The sequence below is a fragment of the Rattus norvegicus genome, chromosome Y, assembly GCF_021556685.1.
Source record: "Rattus norvegicus strain SHRSP/BbbUtx chromosome Y, alternate assembly SHRSP_T2T, whole genome shotgun sequence".
Lineage (NCBI taxonomy): Eukaryota > Metazoa > Chordata > Mammalia > Rodentia > Muridae > Rattus > Rattus norvegicus.
In genome coordinates, this window is record NC_141555.1 from 56,075,640 (window position 1) to 56,087,639 (window position 12,000).

The window sequence follows — 12,000 nt, forward strand, 5'->3', positions numbered from 1 at the left end:
TGATTTACACTTGGGTCCAGCTCCTGGTTGTATTGATTCTTTGTAGAGTTCTTTTTGTTTCTCCTTTGTTGATTTCAGCCTTGAGTTTGATTATTTCCTGCCTTCTCGTCCTCTTTGGTGTATCTGCTTCTTTTTGTTTTTGAGCTTTTTATTTGTTGTCAAGCTGCTAATGTATGCTCTCTCTAGTTTCACTTTGGATACACTCAGAGTTTTGAGTTTTCCTCTTAGCTATATTATCATTGTGTCCCATAAGTTTGAGTTTGTTGTGCCTTACTTTTCCTTAAATTCCAAAACATTTTTAGTTTTTTTCTTTAGTTCTTCCTCTACCAAGTTATCACTGATTAAATATTGTTCAACGTCCATGTGTATTTGGGCTTTCTGACATTTTTTTTTTGTTATTAAAGTCCAGCCTTAGGTCATGTTAGTGTGAGAAAATGCATGGGGTTATTTCATTCTTTTGTATCTGTGGATGCCTCTTTTATGACCAACTGTATGATCAGTTTTGGAGAATGTACCATGAGTTCCTGAGAATAAGGTATGTTCTTTTGTTCAAGGATGAAATATTCTATAGATATTTCTTAAATACATTTAGTTCAAAATCTGTTAATTTCTCTGTGTCTCCGGTTTCCCATTCCATGATCTGTTCATTGCTGAGTGTGGGTTGTTCAAGTCTCCCACGACTATTTCGTTAGCCTGAGCTTTAGTACGGTTTCCTTTATAAATTTAGGTGCCGTTGGATGTAGTTTATAGATATTCAGGATAGAGAAATGACCCAGGTGGTAATTTGTTCCCTGATGAAAATGGAGTGTCCCTCCTTATCTTTTTTTTTTTTTTTGATAACTTTTGGTTGAATTAGATATTGGAATGTATGCCCCACAATGTTTCTACAGACCATTTTCTTGGAAAATTGTTTTCCAGTCTTTTTTTCTGAGATACTATCTGTTTTTGTCATTGAGCTGTGTTTCCTTAATGCAACAAAATTCTAGTTCTTCTTTATGTATGCGGTCTGTTAGTCTATGTCTTTTTATTGGAGAATTTGCATTGATGCTAAGAGATATTTAGGAATAGTTATTGTGGTATTCTGTTATTTTGGAAGAGGTGGAATTATGTTTGTGTGACTCTCTTCTTTTGGGTTTGTTGAAAGAGGATTACTTTTTTCTTTTTATAGGGTGTAATTTCCCTCCTTTTGTTGGATTTTCCCATCTATTATCTTTCATAGGGCATGATTTGTGAAATATACTGTGCAAATTTAGCTTATCATAAAATATATTGGTTTCTCCAGCTGCGCTGATTGAAAGTTTTGCAGGGGAGAATAACCTGGGCTGGCATTTATTTTCTCTTAGAGTATTATAAAATCCACTCTGGATCTGACTTTCATAGTCTCTGGTGAGAAGTCTGGTGTAATAGTTATAGGTATGCCTATATATGATACCTGACTTTTTCGTTACTGACTTTAATATTCTTTTTTTTTGTTTGTTTGTTTTATGCATTTGGTGTTGAGACTATTATGTGAAGGGAGAAATTTCTTCTTGGTCCAATATATATGGAAAAACGTATGATACTTTTATTATTATAGGCATTTCAATCTTTAGGTTAGGGAAGTTTTCTCCAAAAATTTTTGATGATATTTACTGGCCCTTTTTTATGGGAATCTTCGCTCTCTTTTATACCCATTATCCTTTGTTTGATCTTCTCGCTCTGTCCTGGATTTACTGGTTGTTGTCCATTCGGAGCTCTTTGAGCTTTACATTTTCTTTGATGGTTGTGTAAATGATTTCTACAGTACTTTCTGCCCATGAGATTTTTACTTTTTATCTCTTGTATTCTCTTTCTGATGCTTCTGTCTATGATTTCTGATTTCCTTCCCTAGGTTTTCCAATTCCAGGGTTGTCTCTCTTTGTGCTTTCTTTATTACTTCTATTTCCACTTATTGATCCTAGATTTTTTTAAATTCCTTCATCTGTTTGACTGTGTTTTCCTGTGATTCTTGTAGGAATTTTGTGTTTCCCCTTTAAGGGCTTCTACTTTATACCTGTGTTGTACTGTATATCTTGAAGAGTTTTATTTGTTCCCTACTCAATGTCCTCTATCATGATCATGAAAAATGATTTTGAATCCACATCTTGCTTTTTCAGTTTGTTGGGGTATCCAATTTTTGCTTTCTTGGGATAAGGGAGCTCTGATGATGCCAAGTAGTTTTGGTTTCTATTGCTTAGGTTTCTGTGCTTGACTCTTGTCATCAGGTTTCCTCTGGTGTTTCGTGGTCTTGCTGTCTCTGACAGTGGCATGACCATCCTGTAAAACTCTTTGTCACTGTTCCTATAGACTTCTTTTCTCCCACCAAGATGTGGGTAGAGAGATATGTAGGACCAGATCAGCAATGGGTGCAAGCAGAAACAGGAAGTGTCCTGTCGGAAACTACTCTTGTATTCTGTGTCCTGAGGCCTCCAGCCTGGTTACTTGTAGCAGAAGTGTTGGTCTTGCCTGTGTTCTCAGTTGTGTTACTTTTCCTGGCCACTGGCTTTCATCTCTGAACACAGGTAGATACTGGAAGGATCACCTCCCTTACTCTCCCAAGGTTCCTGTGTCCATAGGGCTCTAAGCAGCTTCCTCTCAGCACAGGAATGTGAAAAGAGGTAATGGTTTCTCCTAAGTTCTCAGAATTTTCCATGATTCTGCGAGTCCAGCTATCTCCCCCTCAGATTTTGGGTACAGTGAGCTATTGTAGTATGTCATCTCTGGACTCAGCCAGAAACAGGAAACTTGTATCTTCTTGATAGTATCATCCTAATAAATGGAAGTATCAGGGTAGGCATTGCCAGTATATGAAATATGTATTGAGGGCATTGTCATGGGGAGGTGGATACAAATAAGTACAAAATACACTTGAATAAGCGAGGTGTATTAAGATACATCCTGACTGGAATCTGTGGAGAACAATGACAGATTCTGTAATATATAAAATGGATTATGAAATTGAGTGGAAAAATTCTTCTAATAAACATAATATAATTTAAAATTGAATCTTCTTCATCACTTATTTATATAACACATCTTCACTAGGCATCTAGAATTTCAACGATTATGAAACATTACGGATGCAAATAAGAAAAAAAAAACCTGAATCTTCCATAAACAGGCATTTTAGATTTTTTGTTGCATCTTGAGCAGATCCATGAATAATTCAGAGAACATAGGGGAACTCATTACCTCTGCTCCCTTAATGTAAATGGAGAGAAAGAACTTAGAGTGTTGTCAAGCATGTGCTCACAGGTACTTACTTATATAAGGGGGCCATGGTCTTTATTTTCAGTGATCTTGATTTTGGTGGGGGTAATCTGAGTTTCAATTTTTGATTTATTTCTCTGTTTTATAACTTATTTTACTATATCATTTATCTTTTTTTGTTTTCTGTTTTTAGTTTTTTTTTTTATTTTAACTTGAGTATTTCTTATATACATTTCAAGTGTTATTCCCTTTCCCGGTTTCCGGGCAAACATCCCCCCCCTCCCCTTCATTATGGGTGTTCCCCTCCCTACCCTACCCCCATTGCCGCCCTCCCCCCAACAGTCTAGGTCACTGGGGGTTCAGTCTTAGCAGGACCCAGGGCTTCCCCTTCCACTGGTGCTCTTACCAGGATATTCATTGCTACCTATGAGGTCGGAGTCCAAGGTCAGTCCATGTATAGTCTTTACATAGTGGTTTAGTCTCTGGAAGCTTTGGTTGCTTGGCATTGATGTACATATGGGGTCTCGAGCCACTTCAAGCTATTCCAGTTCTTTCTCTGATTCCTTCAACAGACGTACAATACTCAGTTCCTTGGTTTGCTGCTGGCATTCGCCTCTGTATTTGCGGTATTCTGGCTGTGTCTCTCAGGAGCGATCTACATCCGGCTCCTGTCGGTCTGCACTTCTTTGCTTCATCCATCTTGTCTAATTGGGTGGCTGTATATGTATGGGCCACATGTGGGGCAGGCTCTAAATGGGTGTTCCTTCAGTCTCTGTTTTAATCAATGCCTCTCTCTTCCCAGCCAAGGGTATTCTTGTTCCCCTTTTAAAGAAGGAGTGAAGCATTCACATTTGGATCATCCGTCTTGAGTTTCATTTGTTCTAGGCACCTAGGGTAATTCAAGCATTTGGGCTAATAGCCAATTATCAATGAGTGCGTACCATGTATTTCTTTCTGTGATTGGGTTAGCTCACTCAGGATGATCTTTTCCAGTTCCAACCATTTGCCTACGAATTTCATAAAGTCATTTTTTTGATAGCTGAATAATATTACATTGTGTAGATGTACCACATTCCTTGTATCCATTCCTCTGTTGAAGGACATCTGGGTTCTTTCCAACTCCTGACTATTATAAATAAGGATGCGATGAACATAGTGGAGAATGTGTATTTTTTATATGTTGGGACATCTTTTTGGTATATGCCTAAGAGAGGTATAGCTGGATCCTCAAGCAGTTCAATGTCCAATAATCTGAGGAACCTCCAGACTGATTTCCAGAATGGATGTACCAGTCTGCCACCCCACAAACAATGGAGGAGTGTTCCTCTTTCTCCACATTCTCGCCAGCATTTGCTGTCACCTGAGTTTTTGATCTAAGCCATTGGAACTGGTGTGGGGTGAAATCTCAGGGTTGCTTTGATTTGCATTTCCCTTATGACTAAAGATGTTGAAAATTTCTTTAGGTGTTTCTCAGCCATTCGGCCTTTCATAAAGATTTATATTTTGTTCAGTTTGTTTATTTTACTTATATTTCATTTCAGCATTTTTGCTGTGATCAGATCTCTACAAAGTAAATGAACTAAAGAAACCAATTTTGATATTTTTCTAACGTACCAGACTACCGCAGACGAAGTGGTATTTGATTATAGGAGAGCACTAACTATGCTTCATTTTGTATAGGATAGGAAGATGAAACCAAAACATATGTTAAACTCAAATAAGGTATTATCTATAATGGTAAATTTTGTAATTGGATGGATTCACTATCATTATAATTAGACCTGATATGATGTAGAGATTACAAAGAGCTAATATGTGACTATTTCATACAAATACCTAATATACAGTGACTAATTTCAGTTTCATTGACATTTTTGTTGGGTCACAAGCCTTTAACAGCTGAGATATTTTTGTAGCCTCTTATGTGTAGTTCTCATACACACTAAATGTATTTACTCTATAGTATGCAGGAGAGTTCCGAAAGCTCATGGCTAAAGTATTACATCTAGGTACTATAAGCATAGAGAAACTACTATAGTAAAATAATTTAATTAATTTGCTAATTATTTTTTTAAACAAGTATCAGTAAATACTAGGATGAGAGAGGCTTCTTTGTATCGTACTATGAAAATAAGTGATAGATAAAAAGAATACAGGTAGTCAATTTTTTAAACACTGTTACTTCACTAGAGATTGCTTTCTGCTTCACCATAAATAGTATAGCCTAATCACCAGATAAAAATATACAGTATAAATGTAAATATGTGAATGTTCGGTAAGTGTTTGTTTCCTCATTGAAATAATATCAGGGAAAATACTATCATCCAAAGAGCCAAAACAAAAGGGTCTCCATGATGTGCATCATAAGGATAAATTAAAGAGAAATCAGTATGCCAAAACAGTGAGCATAAAATGATGTAGAGACATAGCCATCAACATAAGGAAGCTACATAATATTATCAGCAGAGGTTGTGCTTGTTGGCAAAGCAGGGTTTTTTAAAACACATATACAAAAGTAATGAGTAGTGCATAAAATGGAAGAATGGGTACCATTATAGCACTGTGGCTATAATGTACAAAATTAACTCCCAAATAATCACTTTCCAGTAAAATAATCCAGGTACTAATTCTGAAATCACAGAAATGCTCTCATATAGTATTAGGAAATAATAAATTTGGGGATTGCATAAAGGTTCCCTGGCTAAGGGTGGTTGTTTGCCAAGCTGAGCTTGACCTGGTGAGATCAATCCCTGTGACCCACGTGACAGAAGTTAATAGGTAACTTCTGAAAATTGTCCTCTCAACTAACTAGAATACTGTGTCACTTGAGCACACAAATAATGAATAAACAAATGTAAGGGCAGAAGAAAAGTAAATGAGTAAATACTATCACTGTGGGGAAAGGGGAAGGGAGATGTAGGGGCAGTCACAGAGAGCATAGCATATCTCGTTATTTCAGCTGCATGAATACATGACACCTCTTGCAGAAATATGTTCATAATATACATTTTTCTTATGTTTGTTATTCTCTATAAATTGTTAATTTTAATCATTCCAGAAAAACTAAAAAAGGAAAAGGTAAGGATATCATGTTATTCTAGAAGTTATGATCTCTGCAAATTTCATAAATACCAAAAACTAGAATCTATTCTCTTAGAGACTGAAAACTTATAACTCTATGGAACAGCTCATACATGCGAAATAGTGATGGGCAATACCCAGGCTTCAATCAGGTGGAAGAGCAATGGGTCTACAGAAGAGTAAAAGGAGGAAAAGTCAAAATAAGAAGAGAAAATTATGCAGGTATAACAATGAAGGAATCATAGAATGAGAACAATATAATACTCAAACAAACAAATGTCAGGCATGATAAATAAAAAGAAATCTGAACCCAGGTGATCAAACTGAACCCGGCAAACAGCAGAAACACAGTTCCTAGAAGCATCCAGAAAAGAAACAGGAATTTCCCATGAAAGAGGGATGGCAATTGACATAAATGTCAGAATAGCCTTCAAAAACATCCTCCAAAAATGAAAGAATGTAGCTATCTAATGAAAACTCCATGAATTATGGAAACTATCTTTCAAGAATGTGTTTAGGGAACATGTATGGCTTCACATTGGAGAAGGATGTCGACACTATTTTAATCCACACTCAGTCTTAGCCACAGCTCAGCAACAGCTCCTTATGTCACCTGAAAGAGGAATGATAAATTGTGTGAAAGAACCAGTGAAGGTCTGACCCAAAGGTTCTAAGTCTGTATCCCCTAATATTCCAAGGAGGTAATCTGTAAGTCCCAGGAACAGTATAATGCTATAAAAGAAGCCATTTAAAATGAAAATATACAACAAAAAAGCCTGATAGATTGAATGTTCCTATGCTTTTTCTGGTTTAGAAAGTCAGAGATAAAGTTAGAGTTTAGGATATTTACATTTGAACACAAAACGATTTCTAAAAATTAATCACAATTGGGTTATTTGAAAATCATTCAATAGAGAAGTACCTGAAATTTGTTTGAAAAAATTCAGTTCTGAAGAGCAAAGCCATAACCTAGTGTGTGCCAGGCAGGCCCTGATCTATATTTCAAGCTCTTAGGATTTTGAGAAAACTTCTCATGTTTTTCATGTTAGCCTTGTACTAACTGCTCTGAAGTTCTCACATGTGAAGCTCTGGCCTCCTTCTTGTCAGCCCCTTCTCAGATTTGACGGTATAATTAAAGGCATGAGTCTTTACTAGTAAATGAAATCAAAGCAAAGAAAACAAAACAAAACAAAACCACCTTTGAAAATATATGTTTGTTATAGTGTGTGTGCCTTCATGGATGAATGTGTGTGCATCTCTATATTTATTTGCATATATGTCTGCACATGTATATGTCACACTTCACAGGTGTGTAACTAGAATCCAACTTTCCAGCATCGAGTCATGGAACTCAATGATATCATGAAACTTGCACAGCAGTTACTCTTATCTTTAATCCATTTTGAACTCCCTTAAAACTTTTCTTTTAAAAACAAACTTATTTACCACTAAAGGAATTATGTGAAGTTTAAAGGTATCAGTATATTTTTCCAGGATGTCTACATAGTTTATATTGAAATAAGATAATAATTTGAGACACTAATTTCACTTTTTTTCATGTCCCTACATGAAAAAATCTAGCAATGGTGTCTATAAATCTGACCTACACATGAGAAAGGATGATAATGCATCTTTGTTCAGAGGAGATACTCGCGCTTAGTTTGTCTTTCACAGTAAGGTAACTTCTTGTCTCAACTTTATATTTATAACAGACTTAATTTCTAGTCTACATACAGACACAATAATTTTACCTATACGCTATTTTATTCCTCATGAGAATGTAGAATATTCAGGGTTATGTATCAGAAGGTAAGTTATATTGTTTCCTTGGAGTTAAAGAATAATACATTCTTTTTCTGATTCCACATAATAAGAAATTAAAACATGGCATAAAATATTGAGAAATAAATAAAAATGAATATTTGATATAAAAATAGTGGTGATCATTTCAGTATATATCAGAGCTAAGTTGCAGGGTTAGAAATAGTTATGTCCCGTTTTTCATTATGTATATTTTTTAGTTGTTGTTTTTTAGTTACCAAATGGTAACATCCTGTGCCCTTCTGTTTCTTTGCTATAAAGGTTATATTTTAAAATGCTGTAATGTTCAAGATGACTTCAGTAAATATGTGGCCTATGATAAATTTTGATTTGAAGAATTGAACAGAATGTTTGATAGTGAGAAACTCATGGAGAGTGGATGCGGATTCTTTTGTATTTGGAAATGCAACATTGTGAATTGTTACAGAACTGGACTATTGTGAATCCTCTGTCCAGGTGCAATGCACTCAGGGACACCGAGCCAACACAATAACAGTGCAATTTATGTCTGTATCAGTTAGATGTAACAGAAATTCTTTGTTCGAATGATCAAAGTAATAAAAGGCTAATTGGATTCCTTAACCCAATGCATGTTTTAAGGGTAGATTTGGAAGTTTCTGATGTTGTAGTTGACATAAAAGACTTTCTGAGACCTAGTCTGAAACATACCTTATAAATCTAAAATCTTGTTCTGAGTCTAATGACAGAATAAAGAAAGTCCTGAAATGTAGTTACAGAGCTAGCCATTTGTATACAAATAAATTCCAAACTCGAAAGTGCATTTGAAGAGCCGAAGCGACTTGCTAGATGAGGAATGGTTTACTGTAGCAGAAGGTGATTGCTTTAAAACCCAATCTCAGTGACACTCTTTGGAAATGGCTCACTGCACATCACACGTCAGAGGATGTGCTATGTCTATGTCTAAACATCATAGCGTAACTGACTTCCTGAAATGAAGAAAAATAAGTGAGAGAGGTACCCAATGCACAGGACATACTCTGGCAAGAGGCAGAATTAGAGTATGTCACAGATCAAAAAAAATTCCTCCAATTATCAGTTTCCCTAGTCTATGTCACAGATGAGAAAATTTCCTCCAAATATCAGTGTACCTAGTCTATGTCACAGATCAGAATATGTCCTTCAATTATCAGTGTACCTAGTGTATGTCATAATGCAACAAAATACAATAAATACAATAAAATATAATAAACACAAAAAAATAAAATTTTATACCTATAATCATAGATAGATTATTTGTCCTCAACATCTACGCTTGCATGTCAGAACAGGATTCAATGTACAATTGTCTTAACACTCTTCCAGGCAAGCCACACATCCAGGGAGGGGCTGATGTGAGCGGATCCACACTGAGTTTCAGTAACCTAAATCTGAGCTGTTCTCGCCATACTGAACGTGTTACCTTTCATCTTCTGTGGCTAAGAACAACCCTAAGAAACCTAGGCTCTCCTGTTCTGTCTTCAACTCATTAAGTCTCTCAGAAACCACGTTAGGAATCCCAGTGTGTTCAGTTACCATAACCTTTCTCTGCCTGAGGCATCTCATTTGTAAAATAAGAATAAAAAGCTCCTTTGTTTAACAAACAGTTAATGTTTCCGAGACCCGGGAGCTATCCTAGGTGCTGAACACATAGTACAGCCAGAAACAGCATTCAGTGCTCATGAGAGTTAAATGCTGAGCTGGGAGATACATAATTAATAACATCATGTATTTATATAATGAAGAACTTGGTAGTGGAAAAGATTAAAAGAAATAAAACAAGGAAAAGAACAGAGAATGAAAACAGAGGCTACGGGTGTGGTTAGACTGGAAATCACGCCCACTGCAAAACAGGCAGTGTGGCACAAGTTCACTTCCGAAATAAGTAATTCTAAAGTTCCAATTCTGTGCTCAGAAGAAAAAAAGTACCTATTAAAGATAAAACTTTTAAAAAGTTTTGTTTTTTTTTTCCCACACAACATCTAGTGGAATTGCTAACCAACTGGACTAATTGAAGAAATGTTAGAAGGGTACCACAGAGACGACATAGTAATTTAGAATCCAAACTGCTTTTACAGAAGATCTGAGTTTGGATTCAGGCTCCTGTGTTTTGTGACCCACGACGACGTGCTATTTCAGCTCCAGGGAATCTACTACCCCCTGCTGGCTTTCTTGGACATCATGCTCATATGTGTATACACACACACACACACACACACACACACACACACACACACACACACACACACACGTAAACTCACAGAGATAATTAAAAATTAATAAGTAGACTTTGAAATAGAATGTTACAGAAGAATCATTTAAGGAGACAAAATAATGAGTCAGAAATTGATTATCATACACAGAAGTCAGTGCATGAGGAACAGAGTAATTAAAACAGGGTTAAAATTAACATTTTCAGTCATGATTGCTCTGTAACATGAAATAATAGCAATATATGTTCACATATGAAGTTAATATAAAATAGACAACAACCTAGAGCCGAAGGGAAGGAGTATTTGGAAATATAAGATTCCACGGGCTGCGTATTAATACAACTAAAGAAGTATTTAACTAGGGGTGAGTCTGGATTCCTTGACACATATTGTAAATAACAGGTGTGGTGGGAACATATAAAACAAGTGTTTTAATTGTTAATTTTTTAATACGTCTCAGTGCTGAGGACCAGGGATACAAGAATATCTGCTTACATCCTGCTACTAGAAAAAGAGTGGCCTCATCTTTAGTGCCAATTCTTGGAAGGTGAAAAAAAAAAAGCCGAATTATGTCTACTGGGTTTGAAGAACATGTGGCCTTTGATGAGTTATTAGCCAGAGTGCCTGCAACATCTACAAACACAGTAATGGAGAAAACAGTGAAAGATTCAAAGATTATCACACTATGCCTGGCCCACCTTCTGCTGATTCTTCTACTAACAAACTTGGACAAGTAACTTCCCCACACATTGTAGGTTCACATAAACCTTCCTCTCTTGCCATAGATATCTTGGATTTTCCACTTTTCCAGGAGTTTCTGGAAGTATCCAAATGTTTCCAAGGACCTATAGGTCATTCCACATTTGCCCAGATGTCCAAAGTCTTCCCACAGATGGTGAAAAGAAATCATACATTCTCCTCTTCCAGAAGGAGTGTCTTTTTTTATTCCATCTTTATTAAATTGGGTATTTCTTATTTACATTTCAAATGTTTTTCCCTTTCCTGGTTTCCAGGCTAACATCTCCCTAGGACCTCCCACTCTGCTTCTATAGGGGTGTTCCTCTCCTGATGCACCCCCACATTCTGCCCTTTCCCATCAATCCCATTCACTGGGGAGTTCAGTCTTGGCAGGACCAGAGACTTCCCGTTCCATTGGTGTAGGACTCCCAGCTGCTGAGATGGTTCTTTTCTGCGCATGTGCACACACGTGTGCTGATAACCCTGCAAACACTCTATTCTTCTGGGAGAATGTTGCCCTAGAGATATAACAGCCAGAATATAGGCATCGAGGCCATGGCAGCCTGAGAGTTCTGCAGAGGCTGACAGTCTCCACTGCCCCTTCTGTGACAATTAGTGTTGCATGTCCTGGAATTCTGAAGTAGCTTTTGTTGTATTGACTGACATGTTAGCAGAAATGTGAGAGAATCAGTAAACCACACAGAGGTAGCTCATATCTCACAGGTTACAGTCGTAGCACTGGTGCTTGCCCAGATGCCCTTTTATGGTGTGGATGTGTTTCTCTCCCTCTCCAAGCAGGTTTCGGTGCAAGGAAAATCCCATTATCTCTTTCTCCATAAAAGGATATTCAGCTCTGGTTTGAAAGTCAAACCAACAGCCATGTGTGCCATGGAACAACAATGAGGACAGATTCTTTTACGTA